General features: G+C 40.1%; 1 protein-coding gene across 4 annotated transcripts in view; it reads left to right on the top strand.

Moving 5' to 3' along the window:
- add3a (adducin 3 (gamma) a) overlaps positions 1 to 22013 on the top strand; it is a 107571-nt gene that overhangs the window by 4094 nt on the left and 81464 nt on the right. For all 4 annotated transcript variants that reach the window (XM_040145569.1, XM_040145572.1, XM_040145574.1 and 1 more), the window contains exon 2: positions 19035 to 19072. The gene's annotated coding sequence lies outside the window, so the exon portion shown is untranslated. The remainder of the gene's footprint in view (positions 1 to 19034; positions 19073 to 22013) is intronic.

Here is a 22013-nt window from a genome sequence, read left to right as displayed (position 1 = left end):
ATGTCTGGCAGACAGCCCCCACATCCCTCTCTCCCTTCTTTTCCCCCTCAAATTGCATGTTACCTGTGAGCACCTCATCAGCACCTCCGGCTCTTGGATAGTTCGCAACCTGTAATGACTCTCCTAGGATATCCATTTCCACACCAAAGCCTGGCCGTCTGAACTTGAAAAGGGCCCAGACAAATATGATAATTGTCTCCAAAAGGCCTGTACTCTGACATAGTTATTTTTCATTTCTGTTTCTTTTTTTTCCTTCCTTCATTTTTTTCTGTAGAGTTCTCTGAAAAACTTGAATGTTCGCCATATGGACCTGAAATCCATAAACAGTATTCCCCTCGCACTCTGATTCACTTGGAGAGAGGAGGCCCTAACTCACTTTGTATAATGTGAGATATTTAGCCCAGAGCTAATGATGGAATAGATAGATACATGCAAATATACTCCATATTTACTTTCTCTCCACCTCTGCAAATCCTCTTTGATGTAAACTCCATTTTCTTTCTTGTTTTGCTCCAAGTGTTTCATAAGGCCTCCATCAATATTGCAGTTGCTCAGGTCTGTAAGGTGGCGAGATGGAGCAGTTTCTGGCTCTTGTAGCCCATCTTACTGAGGGAGGGAGAGGAATTTTACCTACTTCTCAAACTAAAAATGAAAGCTACCTGAAAAAAACACTTTTCCAATTTGAAAACTTATTAGCTATCTTTCAACTACACATCTCATGTCATCATGGCTTTATTGAAGTTTGTATGAAAACTGATAACAACAGTCTCTGTAATCTAAAGTTTGCTTTTTTCCCAATGATTGATGATAATGCCATCTTTATACAGCTTCAGAATACACATTACAGGCCTGTGAAATTCCCCTAAACAGCCTGTCCAGATAAGCCCAACTATTTTGTAGCCATTTGATTGGGTTTAAAGGCCGAAACGCTAACTCTTTATCTCCATTTTCTCCATCAATGACATTATTTTCCTCTGCAAATCACCATCCTCTAGCACGCTTGAGGTCCTTCAAAGCCTGTCTCTCAATCAGTTCTGACACTAAATGTCATGCAGTTTAGTTGCCCTGCGCACATGGGCTTACAACACCCTCAACATCTAAACATCTGCTTCACGCAATTGCCTTTAATGACGAAGCGTGGCAAAGCCTTGGGACATTGACCACTAGCTAGCTGAAGAAAGTGTTTGTGACACTAGTGATTATGATACACTGTAGTGTTATTTGTTATTATTTGTATTTTATTTAGGACAGCAATGTGGACATCAGAGCCATGCAGCTGTCTCAAATGCACCGGCCAATCTGAATTTTGTATTCTGCATGTCCATATTATATTTGTAATAGGCTCATAGGGTTGACCTTTACATTGCTCACAGAATAACATTTAGATAAGACTGAGCAGAGGGGGATCTTTTGTTTCAACTCATCTGCAGAAGTCTGTCTGTCTGAGCATTTCTCTCATGTTTATTTTCTCTCCCTTAATGAATGGTTTTATAATAACCGAGGGCACAATTGAGCTCAGGAAACATTAAGATCCATGCCGAGACACAGGAAGTACAGCGTGGGGGAATGGACTGACAGTCTCATAGATTAAGCGACACTAATAATAGAGTGGCAGGGACCAGTTGAGTGGGTGCAGTCTGCATGGACTCTTAATGATGCGTGTCCATAGTAAGACTTGATTGCCTGGGAATGTTTCAGGGAACCAAAAAAAAGAAGAAAGAAAGAGGAGCTCCTTGAGTTACAGGGATGTAGATGAGGTAGCTTGCTCACAAGTTGCAGCTCCTTCACCTATTTACTGGTCTTGATACCAAAAAGTTGAGTAAGATGTTTTTTACAGTAATTTTTTTACTGCATAGTACACCGAAAAATATGGAAATGCATGTGTGGGTGTTTGAGCCTGAAGCCAGTAAAAATGCAAACCGCCCAGCGAATTTGAACCTGTCCAGAGGACAGAGATGACTTCATCATTACCTCACCCTGCTCTGCTAACGGACTTATCAAAAACATGTGGCTCCACTCTCCCTGCATACTGCAAATTGATTGAGTCTTGGATTCCAATGTTTTTCTTTTGTTAGAGGACGTGTGCGTTTGCGCGCAACCAGGTTTCATTTTATTATGTTGGATTTTCTTGTCCCTCTCTGGGTTTTGACTTCATCTGTCATTAATTTGGCTTGTTTCAGCATATAGCTCTGGGTTTGGTCAGACAGGGCCGAGGCCTGCTTAGTTGGACAGGATTATACTCCATGCCTGAGCGTTTGAGCTTGTGTGTATGTGTCTGTTACACCCAATGAAACCAGATGAAAAACGTAACAGGGATAATATTTTATTTACTGTTATAGGGCTGGGCGATGTAGACCAAAAGTCATATCTCTGTACTTCTAGGCTGAATGGCGATACACAATATATGTATCGGTATTTTCTATGAAGTGGGCTAAATGTACTGTTATAAGTCAAAGCCACATGTGAGATGTCATAAGCACTTTTATTAAATTTGACTGTGATCAAAATAAAATGCAAAGACAGGGTTTCCTTCCATGTTCGAATATATAAAGCTGCAGAACATGTAAATGAAAATGATATAAAATAGCCTTTTTTAAACAAAAATAGGCCCATCCAGTGTTTCCCTATAGGTTGAGAATTTACTTGTGGTGGTGGAAGGCATGACCGACGTACATACAGAGCAAGTTTAGAGTGGGAGAGTGTAACCCAGGTTATTTTTTCTAGCTAAATTTACAGAAGTCCCCTAAATGTCTCATGTGAAGACAATCAGTAGACACCACAATTTACTGGTGTTCCTAAAATGCATCACTTGCAGGCTATTGGTAGATGCTAGCTTGTTGGCTGGGCACCAATGACTGTATATAAAGATGGACGACAAGACAGCTCCCCGAAAGTGAAGCCAAAACATCTGGATCACCCCCTGGTGACTGGCTGCAGTATAGGTAACAAACCCCGCCCCCCTCAATGTTAGCAGATGGGAAAAGGGCCAAAGTACACCTCAAATAAATTTTTCCTAAAGATGGTTTCTGATTTTTTTTAGGTAGGTCTTATCATGTTGATGTATGTTCAAGTGTTCATTTTTCTGATAAGTTTGGTTTTAATTAGTTATTTGATGCTTTAAAAGGGGGCGTGACGTCATGATTGACTGCTATGTGTGTACTTGGGATTGAGTAGGGCAGTGTAAGGGTGGGACCTCGATAGCGCAGCTTGACCTGCTGATCACTATTGTGCAGACTTTGGCTCCAAATGATGTAACCAGCGCAAGATGGCAGCATCCCTATCTGGGACATTTGGCTTCATTTTTGTAAAATGGGAGGAAGTGGAGATGCATTCCCCATCTGTAAATACAGTCATTCATACTCCTATTCGCTGTCCTACTGCGAGTTGTGAATGATCAGAAGACTGATACAACTCTCATGTCTGTTTTCTTACCTGAAAAGAGCCAGGCTAGCAGTTTTCCTGTTTTCATTTTTTTTGTGCTATGCTAACTGTCTGCTGGCTGTAGCTTCATATTTACAAACAAATGAATAAGCATATATCCCAAAATGTCAAATTTTTCCTTTAACGTAAATCTGAAAATCAAAGTTTAAAGGCTTGTCTTCAGGAAACGAGAAGTACAAATGATTCACCTGTTAAAATGCTATTAAAGTTGCATTTTAATTGCTTCTGCTTTCTGATGCTTTGTGTGAGCTGGAAAAAAACCTTTCTGACACTACACCTCAGAGTTTTGGGGAATTTTGCTCATGGATCAAAACATTTTGCCAGGAGTTAAGGCATGGTCACACCAGATAGTGGTACTGCGAAATTAATCAGCGTGTCTCAAAAAAATTTGGTTCTAGCAACTTGGTGACATAGAGACACTCGCAAGACTAAAAAAAAAAACCCATCCCTCTTTTATGGAACACTTTACACTCCAACAGAGGAGGTTCAATTTAAAGTGCAACACTGTACAACACAGCTAATTAGCTACATTAGCTTCTGTTGAAGGTCAGTACTGTCAACTTTGGCTTGCTTTTGGTCAACAGTGCGCATCGGTGCTCACCAAAGTTCAACTCAACGTGAAGGACCAAATCAAGATTATTTTTTGACATGGTTGCTACTTACCTGTTGTGTGCTTGTTTTTTTTTTTTTTCTGGTCAGGCACTGATGTAGGCGATTTTGATAAAATGCCATTGAGCTGTGCTGCTGATCTATAACTTTCACGTTTTATTTTTTTTATGCTCTGATTACTCTGACTGAAGGAGCCAGACGAAGCTGAACGGTCTCTTGTTTCATGCTATTGTGCATCCACAGTCAGGCTGCTGTTTGGTGTGATACGTATGTAGGCTGAGTGTTGAGATTCCACAGTTGTTTGGTTGCCAGAGCCAGAGCTCTCAGTGGGGTGGGGTTAGAATAACCTTATTATGCACTTCTGGGTGGATGTATTATTGAAAGCATCTGGCCCGACGTAGAGTACAGCTGAACTCTGTCCAGCCTGGGGAAGTGTGTTCATCCATATGTGCATCCATATGCCATCACTTTGGATGTGCATGTGTTTCCATGTGTGTTGATATGTACATGTGAGTCTGTTTTGCACTGGGTTCATAATATGTTTGTGTTTACACAGGATGTTCTCTGTTTTTTTGTGTGAGGGAGCAGTCCCTGGCAGAGCATCAGCCCCGGGCATGAGTGGGTCTTCCCAGGCACCGACAAGTAGTTTGCATAGATATTAGAGTGGAGTAACCATGGCAATGGGGTCAGCCTCTGACCATGGGAGAAGGAGAGGAGCCAATTTTTAGGCCAAATAAGCTTTTGAGGTAGACAGCGGCTCTTTTGATCCCGCGATCGTCACCTTATTAAAGTGTCTCTCTGAGAGTCAAACGTGCAATCATGAAAGTTTGGAGCTGACACGGGAATGTCGACTCCAGCAGACAATGAGACTTTTAATCATCTGGAGTGTTCGTGAATGATGAGACTGAATATGTTGAACCTTATTTGAAAGTCCACTGCCGTTATTCAGTCACTGAGTTTATGATCTTCTGCAAATTTGAGCTGAAAATCAACAATTCTGTCATGGGGAAAAACTAATGATCCGGTCTTTTAACATCAGTTATTTTTGAATATATAAGTAGAACAATCTATTAATTCTGTCCTTGCGAGTTTAGATACATGAAGTCTTGAATCCTTATACACTCATCAATCTAAATTGTTGATTTTTCTGTTGATGGCCAATGAAATGCTGCCATTGTGAGCAAAGAATGGCACTGACTTGGTTTGCTGTCTTGTCTGGGCTGCTTGCCAGTCATGAGAGTGAGTGTGCAGCTACTGTTTGTGGATGAAGGGGGGGTCGCTTTCCAATTACTGTGCCCCGAGGGTCTGCATTAATATGGAGATTAGATTTAATATCTTCCAGGTCACCTAATCTTCTCAATTAACAGGCTTTCATTTCACATATTTACTGGCAAAGGAAAAATACTAGCCTGCACAGTGAGCCATTTGGGTTTGCATTCATTGGCCAATGTGAATCCTTCCTCACAGTGTGTTCATGTGAGGTTCATTTATAGCCAAGGATGTTTTTGTGGGTGTGTGTCTGTGTGTGGCCGTGTGGCCGTGTGAGTAGCTTCTATGGATGCCTACATTATGGGTGTCGATCCCCTCGCTGTTTGGGGATCTGGAAAGGATGCACTGTCGCTATTTCTGAGTGTGATGGAAAGCTCAGCTTGCATATGTGTGCACACCATATCTAAATCCATGATACTGCCTCCCCTCCTGTCCTCTTCTTTTCTCTTCTCTCTATTATACCATGTTTCTCTGCTGTTTTATTACCCTGCAATAAAAGTCCTACCGAACAACATAACTCTTCTAAGTATACACACACACACACACACACACACACACACACACACACACACACACACACACACACACACACACACACACACACACACACACACACACACACAGAGTACAGCCCTGAATCCTGCAGTGACATTCAGCTCAGATGGTGTGCTTTGTTCCCTTTGAGTGACTACCATTGAGTGCACCCTTTGTTTTGTCATGATTGTATAAAAAGATATGTTACTCCGTACCTGTCCTTCTGTGTAATCATCATGCTGGTTTCTGTTGTGCATTTTCTAAAGGGACAACCTCTAGTGTTTGAATTCTCACCAATCATGCACACAGTATGTTGATGTTAGTAACGGGCAAGTTGAAAGCATTCTGGGTGATAAAAATAAAATGTTGTAGCACTTGTTGCGCCAATTACTTTCTCAGTTGGTTTTCCACCAGCTGGGTAATTCTGGTATTTCTCACCATGATATCAGTTTGCATCACCTTCAACCACTGTATTTGAACGTGGATGTATTTATTAGTTGCTATTTGAATGAGGTATTTGAGGTGTGAAAATGTGTAGCAGAGAAGGGCTGAACGATATCACCAAAAATCTACATCGGATTTAACCTCAGTAACAGTTAATATCCCAATAATTATTGGGTTATACATCAGTGCATTCAATTGCTCTCTATTGTTTGCTCACTTTTGATATGTTTATCCTGTTTTGTTACAATATGGCCAGTTAAAGACATGTAGCAGTTGGCTGACTGATAGGTCGCTTGATAGATATCATTGATTGTTTCAGCAGTTATTGAACTGTGATTAATTGCAATATGAGTAAATTTAGATACATACTGTTGATAATTCAATAGATGTGGTTTATTGCCCAGCTCTATGACAGAGAGTGTTGTGGATGGACTGGAGAAGCTAAATGGCCAAACATCAAGTACATTTATATACAGTAGGGCTGCAACTAATGATTATTTTCATTATGCTTAATCTGCAGATAATTTTCTTGAGTGTTAGGTCAGTGAAACATCAGAAAATAGTAAAAAAAAAAAAAAGGCCTACCACAATATCCAGGAGTTCAAGGTGATGTCTTGTTTTGTTTGACAAACAGTTCAAAACCCAGATATATTCAATTTACTATAATGTAAGGACAAGAGAAGCAGTAAATAATCACATTTGAAAACCTGGAATCATCAAACATTAGGATATTTGCTTGAAAAATTACTTAAATGATTAATCGATACTCAAAATAGTTGCAGATTCATTTTCCTTTGATTGAATAATCTCTATAGTTGTACTTTCATATATGTTTAGTTATATTCAATTTCAAGAATACATTAATCCAGTGGAAATTACAGTTGAATCCAGTAAATGAAAATGTGTGTTTTTGTGTATGTGCATACATGAACCCTTGTTGGCCCCCTGTGTCCAGGAAACACACTTTATTGCCTCACTGACCAAACATCTACATTTACTACATCACCTGCCACTGTTTTAGCAGGCACACCCATGCCTTGGTTCCTGTTTGTGGGGGGACACACACACACACACACCGTGGTATTGTCACAACACACACTCTGTGACAAATCCCAGTTGGCAGAACTGAACTTAACTGGCTGCTGAATCCTGGTGTTAGTGTGGGTATGTACTGTGCTGTGCTCCTCTGTGTCCCGTCTCTAACTGGGTCAGCTTGTGTACTAAACGACAGTTCTCATCTTCAATGCCTCAGAGATGAAATGCTGTGTCAGCACTGCCGAATGGGGCCTTGTGTTGTTGCCAGTTATTTGTTTTCCTTAGACATGTTTTTTAATTGATTTAGTGAGCTTTATTTGAGTGTGTGGTGTGGAAAGGCATGAAAGATGTAACACATAGCCAGATGTCACAAAACAGTACTGTACTGTACAGTACTGACATTTACATGGGAGACATCCAGAGTAGTTGTTGTTTTGACCGTGGCATTTTTGCACTTGTGCTTTTCAGGGATCACTTCTCAGTCACTTGTGTGATACATGTGTGTGTTTTTAGTATGCCAATTAAACTGGTCATAGTGATAGGGTGTATTCAAAGGCATAGTACTACTAGTGGCTATATGGTGTTGGATGTGGAGTGTGAGCTATGTGTGTGGTGACATTAGATCCACAGGACCTAATGTGTGCTAATCCACGGTTCGTTTATTTGAATTGCAAATAGTCGTGTCGCCCTTGTATGTGTTTATTGAGTTACATTTGCTAATTTGACCTCTGATCCTTGCATACATGTTGAAAAATAACACCCAGGACATCATGCGTCCAAGAAGGCACCATTAGTCACCATTTATGCTTAGAAAATTACTAAAACGGTTATGTGACTCTCAAAATAGTTCTAGATTAATTTCCTTTTGATCGGCTAAACGATTAATCAACTAATTGTTGCCGCTCTACTGGATACATTAAAAAAGCTTGTTTTTGCTGACCTGCGACAAACACTGCTGCAGTGGTATAAAATCTACTCCAGGGTAATGATCTCACTTCAGTACACAGTGACATCACCGTCGGGTGTGATCAGATGTGAAACAAACTTGAAACTTTCACCGAGAGAAAGTAAAACTCTGCTTTTAACCCTGGTAATGTTAAATGTGCTCCATATGTGCATTGTGGCTGGATGCTTCCAAACAGTAAATATTATTCTGATTACAATGGTATTGATAGATTGATTATTAGACTGTACCAGCATGAGCAAAGCCAAGTTTTTGTAAGCCCTAGCCTGTCAGCTAATGTATCCTGGCATGACCTGATGAAATAAATATTACAAGAATAGGACGATGTAGCTCATAAACCTTGACTCTACCTGAAGTCTGACAAATAGCTGCAGGTGTCATTAACAAAATGGAGGACCATTAAAACGCTGAATTAACATAGATTTATAGCCAGTTCAGGGCTGCCCTGAATCATTATCACCTTTCTTCTTGCTCACAGTTCTCGTGGGTGTATAATACTACACCATAAGAAGTACATCTGCTGTACTTCATAATTAATTTGATCCTGTGTTTAACCCCAGAGCATTGACAGTGTCCTCTGTGCTTTGAGTTGATATGTGGGAGCTGTGACCATACCTCAGACTTGTATTCAGGTCAGTGTTTCTGTAAGACAGATCTTTCTGCTGCATGTATATGAAATGTGTGTTTTTACACCGTGCTGTTGGTGACGTTGCCGTGTTTCTCCTCTGCTGGAGGGCCAATGCGTGTCGTTAGTGACGCATGTTGCATTCTGTTCAGTAGCACCCTGGGCATCACAGAGCAGTCTGTTTGTCTAGGATTGTATGCAGTGTGTTTTTTTTTGTGTGCACACTGCATAAATGTAAGTGTTTATGTGTTTGGATTGATAATTTGTTGTGATTGATAATTTGTTGTGCAACCAAGTGAGTTTCCTTTGGATTTGTTTGAATTCCCTGCCGATTTTTATGTACAGTGTAAAAAATGTTTCTCTTCATAGAGGTAGAGAATCTGCTGATGCTTTTGTGTGTTGGCATATAGACGCGAGGGTTTAGAGTTTTTTAAACCCTAGTATTACACTTTGAATTCATCATTGCTTCAGAATCTATTTTCCAAATTATGAAAATACCTCTGAAACAACATTCAGATAATTCCATGGCTCTAAACACTAACTGATGAAATTCTTATACAGCAAACACATGTATGTATCTGTAGCCTCTCAATCTGTGTCTGCTCCCACCGGCTGCCACTCATCCTCTCCAGCTCTGCCCTCACATTACCATCTCAGTCATTAGATAGAAGAATCTGCCGGGGCTTTTTGGAAATAAACAAGCTGATCGTTAGATAGCAGATTGCAGTTCCAGATAAAAAAAGAGCAATGTTGCATTACATCCTGTACTTTCAGATGGCAACACAACCCTTCCTTGAAAGGAAAGATCCACCCTAAAATACTTACTTAGTGTGAAAACAGCTTTTTGTGTTTGTTACATGTACAGATAGAAAAGCTGATTAAATGTTCATACAGTTTTCATCTTGTTGAAATAAGATACAATTCCATAAAATTTTCTGCCAATCAGCCAATTGGTCCATCATCACAGCACTACAAGAAATCAGCTAAAATTTTTAAAACATATAAATGTCAAGATGACAAGGTCCAATTAAGTCATACGCACAGTGGAACAAGGATGTGTTCTGAAGTGATGATAGGCTTAAATTCAATTTATAATCTTTACTCAGTCATATTCAGTTATTCTGGTAGAATAGGTAGATGTGAGTCTATATATCACATTAATTTGACAGACATAAATTAATTAATTTAAACCATTTTTATCCCACTGTAAAACTCCATAGGAAAATTTGAAGTTATACTTTGAAAGGGAGCTTCCATAATAAGCCCTTGACACTGGCTGCTTCTGCATCATTAAATACAAATTCAGTCGGTTCATTCTTCCAGCCAACAAACAGATTCTCATGACAAATACACTTTCCACCTTATCAGTTCCCCATCCTGATGGATGGACGCCTACACACACACATACACACTCACAGAGTTTCCACTGAGGATGTATCTGGTCGGAGTCAGGGAGCGATACCCTGTGAGATGTGTGTGGTGTCGTGTCACATGTCTCGGACTCATGTCGCAGGATGGGAAGCATGGGAAGGCCATATTTCCTTTATCTCAGCAAAGGAAATCACTGGCTAGGACCCATCTTTTGTTCTATTCCTTCAGGACGGTCTCTGCTTCACATTGAGTGGGAAGTTAGACAAACACAGTGTGTAACACAAGGTCATGTGATATCCTCACATTGCATGTTTCTGTGCCCTTTATGGGCCAATGACACAGTGTGCTGTTTCAAGAACAATTGTTTACAACTTGGACGAGTGATGTCATTCACCTTGTGGGTAATGGGAGCGCGGTGGTGTGTCCTAAAGATGATGTCATTAGTTTGAGCCCAACTGATGTTGGTCTGTTCCGGAAAAATCTGTTTCAGGCATCTGGGACGTGACAAATGGTGGTGTATGTGTGTGAGCGTGGGTTAGAGGTTTTTCAAGCCCAAAATGTTCTCATCCTGGGCTAAAGACAAAAGAACTTTCATAGGGAGTTGGTTTAGTTACTTGTGGCAACACTTTACAGCTTATTAATCACATGCAACTATCATTTGTTATGTCTGTCTTTAATTGATTTTGAACATAGTTATCTGTATTTAAACACGCAGTTGTGTCAGTGCTCCTGATTTCCTGATTTCCTGATTTCCTGATTAGTGTAGATTTACACTAATCTCTTTCAGGGTTATCATTAAAGGGATAGTTGGACGTTTTGGGAAATACACGTATTCACCTTCTTTCTGAGGGTCAGATGAGAAGACTAATACCACTGTCATCTCTGTCTGTTAAAAATGAAGCTGGAGAAAGACAAGGAAATTATATCAATCATCTCATCTAAATTTCTGCAAGAAAGCAAATAAGCGTATTTCCCAAAATTTCAAACTATTCCTTCGAGAGGACATAAAATGAGTGAGGCCACATTTGATCCTTTTGTTGACAAGGCTGATTCTACGTTATTTCTAGACAAGAGGTTAGGTTTAGTGCTATAGTTACAATTGTGGTTGTGATTGTTATATTTAAATATGGTTCATGTTTGGGTGATCTTTTAGGGATGATGTCAGGTTTGGGTAAACAGGCTCTGACCCAAATCTTTGGAAGAAAAAGCAAACTAAGGGTATGTGTTTACAGACATGCCTGGCTATTATAGCCACATTTTTACATTAAGGTGGCTTATCATAGCTTGATTTCAGTCTTGTGAATTGTTCACTGTGATTTTCAGTCACATTGAGCTTCATTCATATGATGATTTTACATTTCATGATATCTGAGACTGGCACACGTTTCTTTCTGAGAAGTCCGTTCCAATTGAAAGGCATCAAATGCTACTTCGAATTGCCAGTTCTTGGGTTGGATACCAATGGTCCATGTTTAAAGAAACATTAGGCTGACTAAAACTAACATTAGCCTTATTCAGTTGCTTGGACTGATGAAAACCTATTCAGACAGTTACAGTATAATCTTACTTTCTAAAGCAATTTTTCTTTTTTTCTCGGATACATCTTAAATTAGCGACTTTATATGAATGTAAAAGATTTAAAAGTAGTTGCCATAACAGTTACAGTACTTGTGTATGAAGTAGACATTTTAGTTTTCTTTCCAACCATTTTTGGCAGCATGGTTGGCCATTGTATCCTTCAACTACATGGCTAATGTCACAACATCAAACACTCACCCAGCACCCAGTGTTTTTGATCAGGACCCTGACTCTATATCAGCTCCAGAGACGCTTCTGTACGGCTGAGCCTGACCACTGACCTCCCTGAAGAGGAGTGTTTGCCTGCTGAGATTAATAGTGTATCAAATTTTAAGTTATTATTATTAATGAAAACAAATGAAAAACAACACTGAGTGTTTGATGGGGATGTATCCAGGCTAGCTGTGTCATGTACTCTGCCTGAACTCATCCTTCAGTGAGGCTCTCTTCCTGTTAATACAGCTGTCTGGGTGATCTGTTCACAAAGACTTTGTAGAGAGTGGCATGCTGCCAGAACTGAACATAGATCAACCTGAGAGAGAGAGCAGCAGAAGGCTGTGTCATCTCACAAGAACAATAGACAACAGTTAACATCTTTCACAACTGTTGAATGCTCGTCTTGTATTATGAATGTAAACAAATAGACGGGATATGATCAATAGAAGCTGTAAGGAGTTTCCTTTATCTCACAAAAGTGTGCATCCACAGTTTCATATTAAGTGGTAGTTGTCCAGACCCACTTACAATGATGAAAAGGGTTTAGTCCAACACAACATTAGCTGTTGCAGAGGTCTAACTTGTGACCCTTTGGTTGCAGTATCATCTTTCTACCCATGACGACCCAGGTGTTTCGCTGTGGCTGTGGTGATGTTTTTCTCTGAACAGTTATTTTCTCAGGTAATCATCCAAATTGGATTATCATGTTGGTCAAGGATGGAGAGGTTTCTGCTAGGCTGGGGTCTTTGGTGGGTCTGGGTTTGTGAGTGTGTGTTGGTGCATGTGTGCATTGCCAGCATGGTTCCCTAACACCAAAAAAGCAAAATCTTGTTTAGAAATGTTTGATTATTTTCAAATTAATGAGCTCAGGAAACTATTGGTGTCTGATAAGGATCCAGGTTATTAAAGGTTTCTACATTTTCAATATTTGCTTTTGGTTTGTGTTTTTGAATATGTCACTACAAAATTCCATCCACAAAACAAACTTTCTAGAGCTATATTTGAGTATACTCAACTTTTATACTGTGGACAAATATCTGGATAGGGGCTACAGTGCTGTAAATGGCTTTGTTTGTGTTTATGGGTGGGGTTCCTTGTAAAATTAGATTGGTAGTAGTATGAAGTGTACACTGCTATTTTTTTTTTGTTAGGAATTAGATATAAAGGGACATTTTAAGGTTGGGGTTAGATCGATAGTATTACTGTAATGTAAGAGCCATACACAGGACGAAGGAAGGGGAGACATAAGAAACACAGAAAACAAGGGAAGAGATAAGTTCATGTTTAACAGCTCCAAATAAACACAGGCAATTACAGAGAGTTTTACTATTCTCAAATTTTTTAGTATCTTTCTATTCACGGTACCTCTGGGATTTCAGTAAGAACTGTAACTGGCACACCTTGCATTGTAAAGCAAGTTCAACAGCGCCATAAGCTATGTCCTCAAAACTTAGTGTTGTGTCAAAATTGTGCCACAAAGATACATTTGTGTTAATCGTAGAACAATTGTATTGAACTAGATTACATTTTAAAAATTGATTTCCATTTGCACTGTTAAGGCATCTGCATGTTTGCACATCCATACTGTGTGCATGTGTGTGATTATGTGCAGTGTTGAGCAGCTATGTTTGTCATCCTTTAGTAATAGTAACCTGCCTGTCTCCTTACTGCTTTTCTCTCCGGTGAAATTATTCCGAGACAATATATTACAGATTCACTGCGCACCTGGGGCTTTGATCAGCTGTGCAGTCAATTTGCAGATTTGACAACCAATACAAAATAGCCCCTTTTCTGCAGCCACACAGGTAGGATTAGATGGACAATGGATCACAGTCAGCTTTCTATATATTCATATTGTATTGTCATTTTGGCTGTAGTCTCAAGTAAAACAATTGTTTTCTTGGTTATATGTGGTTCTCTACTGTAGCATACTCAAATCCATTTTGAATATATCCTAATTTGATTGTTAGGTATATAGTCATTCACCTTTCTAGTCGTTTTCAGCAGTTGTGTATTTATTAAAAGTGGAGGCAGTGACTCATCTACTTAGGCAGTGTCTTAGGTTGTATAACCTGAAGTGTACGGACAGTAGTAGCATAGTGGTGGAAGCATGTACACACACAGGCGCGCGCACACACACACTCTCACACACTCTCACACACACACACACACACACACACACACACACACACACACACCACACACACATGCCCCCACCCGTCCCTGTAAAGCAGAGTCAACAGTAGTCAGATTAGAGGGGGTTTACTCTAGAGTGGACAGCAGCACAGACACAATCCAACCATCTGAAAAACTGCTGCTACCACGTAGAAATTCTGCTTTATGCTGCCAACTGCTCTTTGGCCAGGCAGCATCCAATTCAATTTTGAATATTAAAAATATCAGCTTGCATGTCTGATCTCAAGAAGAGATAATCAAGAGAGAATGCTAAGCAAATTAGATATATTATCTACTCAAATTTGAACTGATTTAATTGGAGAAGAGATTGACTGAGTCTATTTCAGTTCAGTCTGCTGTTAATATACTGTAACTACATCAAAGTGAAGCTAGTTCAGAGTATTTGGGGAAAATTAAAAACAGGCTTACATCACCTGTATGCAGCTTTTATCTTAACCTATCATGATGGGATGCTGCCGTGTCTACATATGTGATTACTTGGATAAATGGGTTGATTTTCACACCCGAACACCATTTTACAAAATGTCATCTGCTGATGTTTCCTGCTGAATGAGCACAACCCTCAAAGACTGTCTTATCTGCCATCTGCTCTGAGGCCGATGTAAAGCTAAACAAATTCTAACACATACCTGCTTTTGCTTTAGGCTCAACTAAATTGTTTTGCCTCTTAGCTCACAGTTTGAACTCTGATGTTAGCTTTGCCTCCCTCTCATTGCCTTCCCCTGGGTCTCAACCTCCCTCCCTTACCCTCATTAAATTTCCAAGTCACAAGGTAGACAGATAAGCTCAGCAGCACTGAAAGGATCACTTATCCTCCCATACCTCTGAATTAAGTGAATCTCCAACCACCACACCATCAGAGAATGACAGGGCTAAACAGACTGGACACTGCAGTTCTTACACCGTCTCTGTAAACCTGTCTGACAGAATCAGAATAATGAGATGTCGGGATCGTTGTGTAACTGTGGCAAAACAATAAAAGTCAACTCCTATCTCGTCCCTGTCCCCTTTTTTTTTTAAATAAAGTTGTGTCTCTTAGAGCTCAGGTCATGCTTCAAGCCAAAAGTTGAAGACCTAAAGGAACTATCTGTCCATTACAGGTGCCCTCACCTCCCCTAGTAGGGCTGAAATAATAATTACTTAAAAATAACACTTTAAATTTGTCTAGATTTTATATAATGAGGTCAGAAGTCACATCAACCAAATCACTGAGGGCACCTCAGTGGTCAGCAGAAAACGTTATTATGTAACTGTGCTGGTTTTCCTTGTCTCTCTGCATCTTGCCCAAAGAAAAATTGATTAGTGTGTCAAATGCAGTCTCCGGCTAGTTAATGACTTGAAGTACATTTAGTTCTGGATGTTCCAGGTCATGAGACTAATGTCCAAGCCAGAGGTAATGACACTGCCCTTGATGTGGTTCTCGGTAGCTCAATGGCTACAGTTTGAAGCATTGATGTTACTTTAAAGTGGCGGTTGACCCCAAGATGTGTGAATGGTTGAAGAAACATCAAACAGCAGTGAATTCCCAGGACGACTATAAATCCATCTCACACCAATCTGACAGCTTCCATATTCCAGATAGTCTGGACGTATAGACGTACAGCAGAGTACATTTTGTGCTTAAAAGTACTTTTTTCACAGATGTATTTCATGTATGTAGCATTCTACCATAACACATACAGTAATGGGCCTTCATGAGAGCAGGTGCTTACTTTTTGAGTCATCATAAAGGTACCATGTACCAAATGTGCAGTTATTAAACCACTTCAGGTATTACACTGATTTGTGTGTTCAGATGGTGCAGGGGAAAAGCTCTCAGTTGCTGCTTCCAAGACTCAGACTGAATCCGTGCCATCAGAGCCCTCTGGTTTGGCCTTATCAAAAATTATTTGTAGAGTTGAGAAGCGGGAAGCTGGTGAGGGATCATGTCTTCATTGCAGCACTAGTGAATCCATTCAGTTGGTCTGTCTGTTCTGTCTTGTTCTGATGAAGAGTGGGTGGTAGTAGCAACACAAAACAGAAAAAAAATCCAATCCGCAAGAACAAGATGCTGCGCTCCAAATGGTACTTTTCTGTTCAATCTTTTTCTCACAGTGTAGGAAATACCCAATATTCATGGGAGTGTAATGATAGGGCGATGTCTTCCACCATTTATATGACAACACCAATCTATACTGCTTTTGTGATCCCGGCAATGGTACTGCAAAATGCATTGCACATCTTGACTTTTTTTTGTTGGGTGTACTTGTCCAACCTAAAATGCAGCTCTTCGCCTCTTTTTCTCAAACTGACAGACAAAAGAAGAATTAAAATGACCTCATGTAGATTTACGCCAACTTTTAACCTTGATTTAATTATATCACTCAACACTTTCCTAGATTACTTAAAAATGGTCAATAGACTGGATTTATATCCAAAGGACTTTAAGTTTTGCTGCCCATTCCCACACACAAGGCAAGGCATTGGCCTAAGCATCTGGATCATTTGGGGTTTAGTTTCCTGCTGAAGGACACTTTCACGTGTGGACAGGAGGAGCCAGGGCTCGAACCATCAAACCCTTTGATAATTTGAAAATCAGATACCTCTTGAACTTCAGCTGCCCCCACAAGTGGTCAATTGATAGACATCTGAAACTGAGACACTGATGTCTCTCCATCTCAACTTGATCAAGGCACAGTCATGATACCCTATATCTGGTTACAGGAAACTTAAATTGCCTGTGGATGTATGGATAACCAAACTGAGATCTGAGCAGAATCTGTAGTCCACCTTTGTGGTGACACTAAAATTAATGGCTGGATTTGTCAGTCAGGCATTCACCAATGCGCTGAGTGATCTGCTGGCTTCTTACACCTTTTTGTATGGCTTGATAGGTCTGAGCTGCGGAAGAATGCAGACTTGCTGTCAACAAACTTCTCACACTTCTCATTGTCATTGCACACCTGAGAACTGAACAGAAATGCATTTCTCCATCTCCAGTAACAAAACATTCCTGCCAGATTCAGCAAGTGGTTTCAGTTCCTTGTATTCAGCCAACCTGGACCAGCCAACCTGGATGTGTTTCCTCAACTGCAAACCATCTGGAGCTTTCCACATTTCAGGTGTTCTACAACATCTCACACAGATCCCAGAGATGGAAAGCAGAACACTTCCAGTCATTCTGCCCACAGTTACATAATTTTGACTTAACAAAGTCATGCAAGATTCAGCTTTTAGCTTTTTTACTAAATACAGACTAATGAGTCCTGTGGTTTCGGACAAGGTTGATAAGCCTAAAGAGGTCAGTATTGTATGTCAGAGAATCTTTCTACCATAACACGTACTGGGCTAATGTACCCCACCCCCCAACCCAAAACACACGCGCACACAACTTCCATTGTTGGACAGGGGGGCTGTGTCTGACCATTTCTGTAACTTTCTGAAATCAACAATCTGACAATCACATGCACTTCACACAGTGATCGGCCTGGTGTAGAGAGATGAATAAACAGCCCCTGTTTGAACTTCTCTCTCTTTGGCTCTCTCTTTTACGTGTTACACAACTATTTCGGTTACATTTCATGTGAACAACTGAGTGCAAAACTATGAAAGTCTTCCAGGGCAGACTGTCTGAAATGTGTCGTTATCCCCATATTTAAATGATATCATGTCTCCCCCCTCTCTACGATGGCCGGCTTTTCATCCCACGTTCTAGTTGACTGTTGTCAACACTTTCTGTACCATGGTTGCACAACGTCTCTTAAAAACTAGTTCTGCCTGAGCATAACCAAACCCTAGTGTTCATGGTTGCGCAGATTGTTCTCTGCACACATTGTTCCATTCTTCTTTCGGACGTAGATTTGGAATACTTTGATGTGTTATTTTGGACCAATCCCAAAATTCCCAGCAGCCAGTTATCATTATAATGGAATGCAGGCGTAGCACCCTCAGCAATAACACATCTCAAATGCTATCAATAGCCCTTGTGTTCTCCTACGGTGAGCCGTGCTCCCTGGTATTGACACAGTTGGTGTTTGTGCAGATGACATAGATGGCTATCAAGGGCAGAACGCCTGCTGCTCTGTGTAGCCACCAGTACAGAACGGAGGCACAGCTCACTCTCCGTACTGGAAACTGTTGACCGCTGTGACCAATAACACACACGTAGAAGCCTAGAGATTCATGAGAAAATTCAAAAGTGCATGCAGACACACACACACACACACACACACACACACACACACACACACACACACACACACACACACACACACACACACACACACACACACACACACACAGATAGTAAATGAACCACATCCAGAGATGGTAGAGGATCCTTTAGTATGGGGACCATAGGGAGATGATAATGAAAATAAATGCAAGATTTGAATGATGTATCTATTTGCCTCTATAGAGTCTTTCCTCCTGGAAATCATTCATAAGAAAGGAAGGAGGGAATTTAACATTTCCTGTGTAAGGAAGTTGGTTAGTTGTTAGGTCTGCTGTCTCTCAAAATAGGGCAGCTAGTTTTTAGGTTTTAACTTCACTCTTTCTTGCCTAAATTGTGTTTCTATACCCAGATATTACAGACTTCAAAAAACACACAATGAGTAAATAGTATTTAAAGAGACCTTACGTCTGCTTTTGATTATGACAGATTTCTTTATCTCAAATATAATATGGCTCAGAGTTTTTCTGGTTAGCTGTAGAAGGCCTCAGAAGATTTGGATGCACAAAGTAATAATGTTTATTTTTCTGTTTTTGTCCTAGTTGGCGAGACATCATTAACTCAGGCAGTCTCCTGAAAGGTAAGACTTTCTACATCAAGACGCAACATTTCAGCTCCTGTTGTAGCTTTTAAAACACCTGTTGACTGCAACAATAGCACTGCACTGTTTGGAGTATTATTTTATATCATAACACTCATATATGATGGGAATAAAGTAGGAAAAAGTCTGAAATGTAGTGTTGACTGAAGTGTAAAGTTTTGGTCTGTCAACCAAACAGCTCCACCCTCCTCTTTGTTTTTCCAAGGACTCAGAAGGTGCATCAAGTGTAATAGTGGGCACTTTTTGGAGAGCCTTGAATAAATGATACGGCTTTAATCAGTGGTAAGCTTACAAACTGCTTCTGGCCAGACTTTTTACTGTGCCGGAAGTTATCCTGTAAAGGAAATAGTGATAGGCCATCATGAACCACTTTGTATTGTTTTATATAAACATGAAGAGTCTTTGCATTTGCTAGTTTATAATACTGCTGCAGATGAATTACTTATTGAAGGCCAAGCATATCAAGTGCCACTACACAACAAAACATCCTGATCGCTGCTGGTTCCTCTGCAAAGGTCCCTCTCTCTGAATACCTTCATCTCCAATGTTAAACATTTTGCACATGACTTTGGGCTGTTAAACTATAATTTACTACTTTACTACTAAACCGTCACCTTTCTTCTGCCTAAAACTTTTGAGTTATCACTCTTTCTTACCCACATCTTGCAAGTCTTTGCACTTAAGCTTTAGTCTATTCAGCCTTGCTTTAAGTCAATTGTACCAGCTCTATAGTGGGGGAAGACCTGTTTATTTCACTGTCAGCCTTTCAGGATTTAAGAATTTAGTAGCTTTTGCTGCAGATGGCTGCCCAAGCCACAGGTGTCATGCTTCATTTCCACTTTTTGATTAATGGTGCTCTCCTTTTTTGTATACCAATTCACTTGAAACCTATACAAACTCAACAGAGGAGAACCCATTTGTTGGAGCAGTTCCTGTTTTATGTAACATTCATGCAGGTTTTGGCTTTCTAATTCTCACTATGTGGTTCTGATTTCTTCCTTTCTCCCCCCTTAGTACCTTCTACTTGACTCTCTCCACCTGTTTTGTCTTACGTTTTTCTCTGTGTGTCTTTTGTATTGTCAGTATGTTCACTTGCAGCTGCCAAGCAAATTTTTAACAAAATTGATGTCACAGAAATGGAAATGCAAATGAGGTACATTTTCATAACAATGCTGAAGCAAAGAAATGCCTCAGGAAGTGCCTGCCTCAATTATAAATTGTATGAAGTCTGTTTTCTGCTTCTGTTTAGATTCACTAATACAAAACAATGTATTTAGAGATTCTTGGATGGAAACAAAGATTGATGCTGGTGATTTATGTTTCCTCTATCTTGATGAATATTATAATCAAAAAAAGCCAGGCTGATCTTTTTGAGCTCTGTTCACCTTTGTTATCTTAAAGGGAATGAACCTCTCAACAAAGCAGGGTACAGCATGGTTTGGACCTTGTTATATTCTTCTTTTAGTGCATTTTGGAGCTTGTCTTTGGTTCTCATCGGCCTGTCTGATGGACACTTGAGTGACAAGTAAAGGATCTTCATCTTTGTTTGTGACATTTTGCTTTGGATCTGTAATTTGGGCCATTGGAGGCAAAAGGGGCACAAGAATGCATATAAAGGATGGTTGTTTGTCGATCCATTCTCTTTTACTATCTCTGTGTCTCTTTACCTGCCCAGTCTCTGAGTCTTACCTTACCATCCCACTCTTCCTATTTCTGTGTCAGATACTTTTAGGTCATCTCTCTCATCCTGTCAGTCCCAGTTTGACAGATCTCCCAGGTCCAGTGCTTGTGAGGTCAGGAGGGGGAAAACCATTGCAGCTGTGCTTGCTGATCTGTCTCAAAATGTTTCAGATATCTCTCGGAGTACTGCTACAGTCTGAGCTAGGCAACGGTCGTTCTCATGTTTGGGTACTTTATCCCCCGCATGGGACCATCTGAACTCTCAGCAGGTTTTGCTGCTTGTATTCATGACTCTTGTTAGTGTGTATTTTGCATTACTGCTGCAACTTGTGCTTTTACAGAGAATAGAGAATGATGTAGCTAATGACGGGGTGATGTGACCTACAAATAAATCGTAAAAATATTTTGTTATCAGCTGCCTCTTTTCATCCGACACAGAGTGCCAGACCCCATGTTCTGTAGGATTTTTTAAGTGGTATTTTTTCATTGGCTCCATTAAGCATTCGCACCCATACACAGTTATGCAGATAACATCGGCCCTGATCTAAAATTGATCATGTGCTTCTGTGTTTTCTTATAGTGTACATCTGTAATTGTTTGTATTTGTAACAAATCTCAAATTGACTCAATGGGTGCATTCAGATTTTCTAAATTAATCTAATCTTGATTTAAAACACTCTCACTGTTCTTTCCAACAGGTTTATTCAGTGCAATTATCAACACCGACTGTGCCACAGGATTCTCACTGGAGCTGACAGCTTTGTGATTAGGACATTTTTGCGATTTAGAGTGCAAACGACAGCTAAGCCGTCTGGCTAAGCTCGTAATGCTCCATTTATAAATTACACCACAAAAGAAAGTGGATTAACAGCTGTTGATGTAATCCCTTAATGAGTTTCATAGTGCTTTCTGTGATTTAGGTTATCCTGCACTGATAGCAGGAATTCAGGAGTGATACACAATATTGAGCCGAATTATGCCTTTTTGGCCTTTTGATGTGTTGACATTTTATAGTAATTGTGAAACGTAGTGGTATGAGAACAAATCATAGTCGGATGGGAATAAATCAATTCTGCCTCTTCTTGTTATTCGTTCAGCTGCATTAATTGATTTCTTTTCCAGTAGATGGCAGTGCAACAAGGTGTAAACACTGTATTGTCATACTATCACCTCATAAAGTCGGCGAACATGTTGGCAAACAGTTGCAAACAATTCTCCACTATGTACATCGGCTAGGCAG

Source organism: Xiphias gladius, chromosome 15, assembly GCF_016859285.1.
Source record: "Xiphias gladius isolate SHS-SW01 ecotype Sanya breed wild chromosome 15, ASM1685928v1, whole genome shotgun sequence".
NCBI classification, from domain to species: domain Eukaryota; kingdom Metazoa; phylum Chordata; class Actinopteri; order Istiophoriformes; family Xiphiidae; genus Xiphias; species Xiphias gladius.
This window is presented reverse-complemented; position numbering and strand designations above follow the sequence as displayed.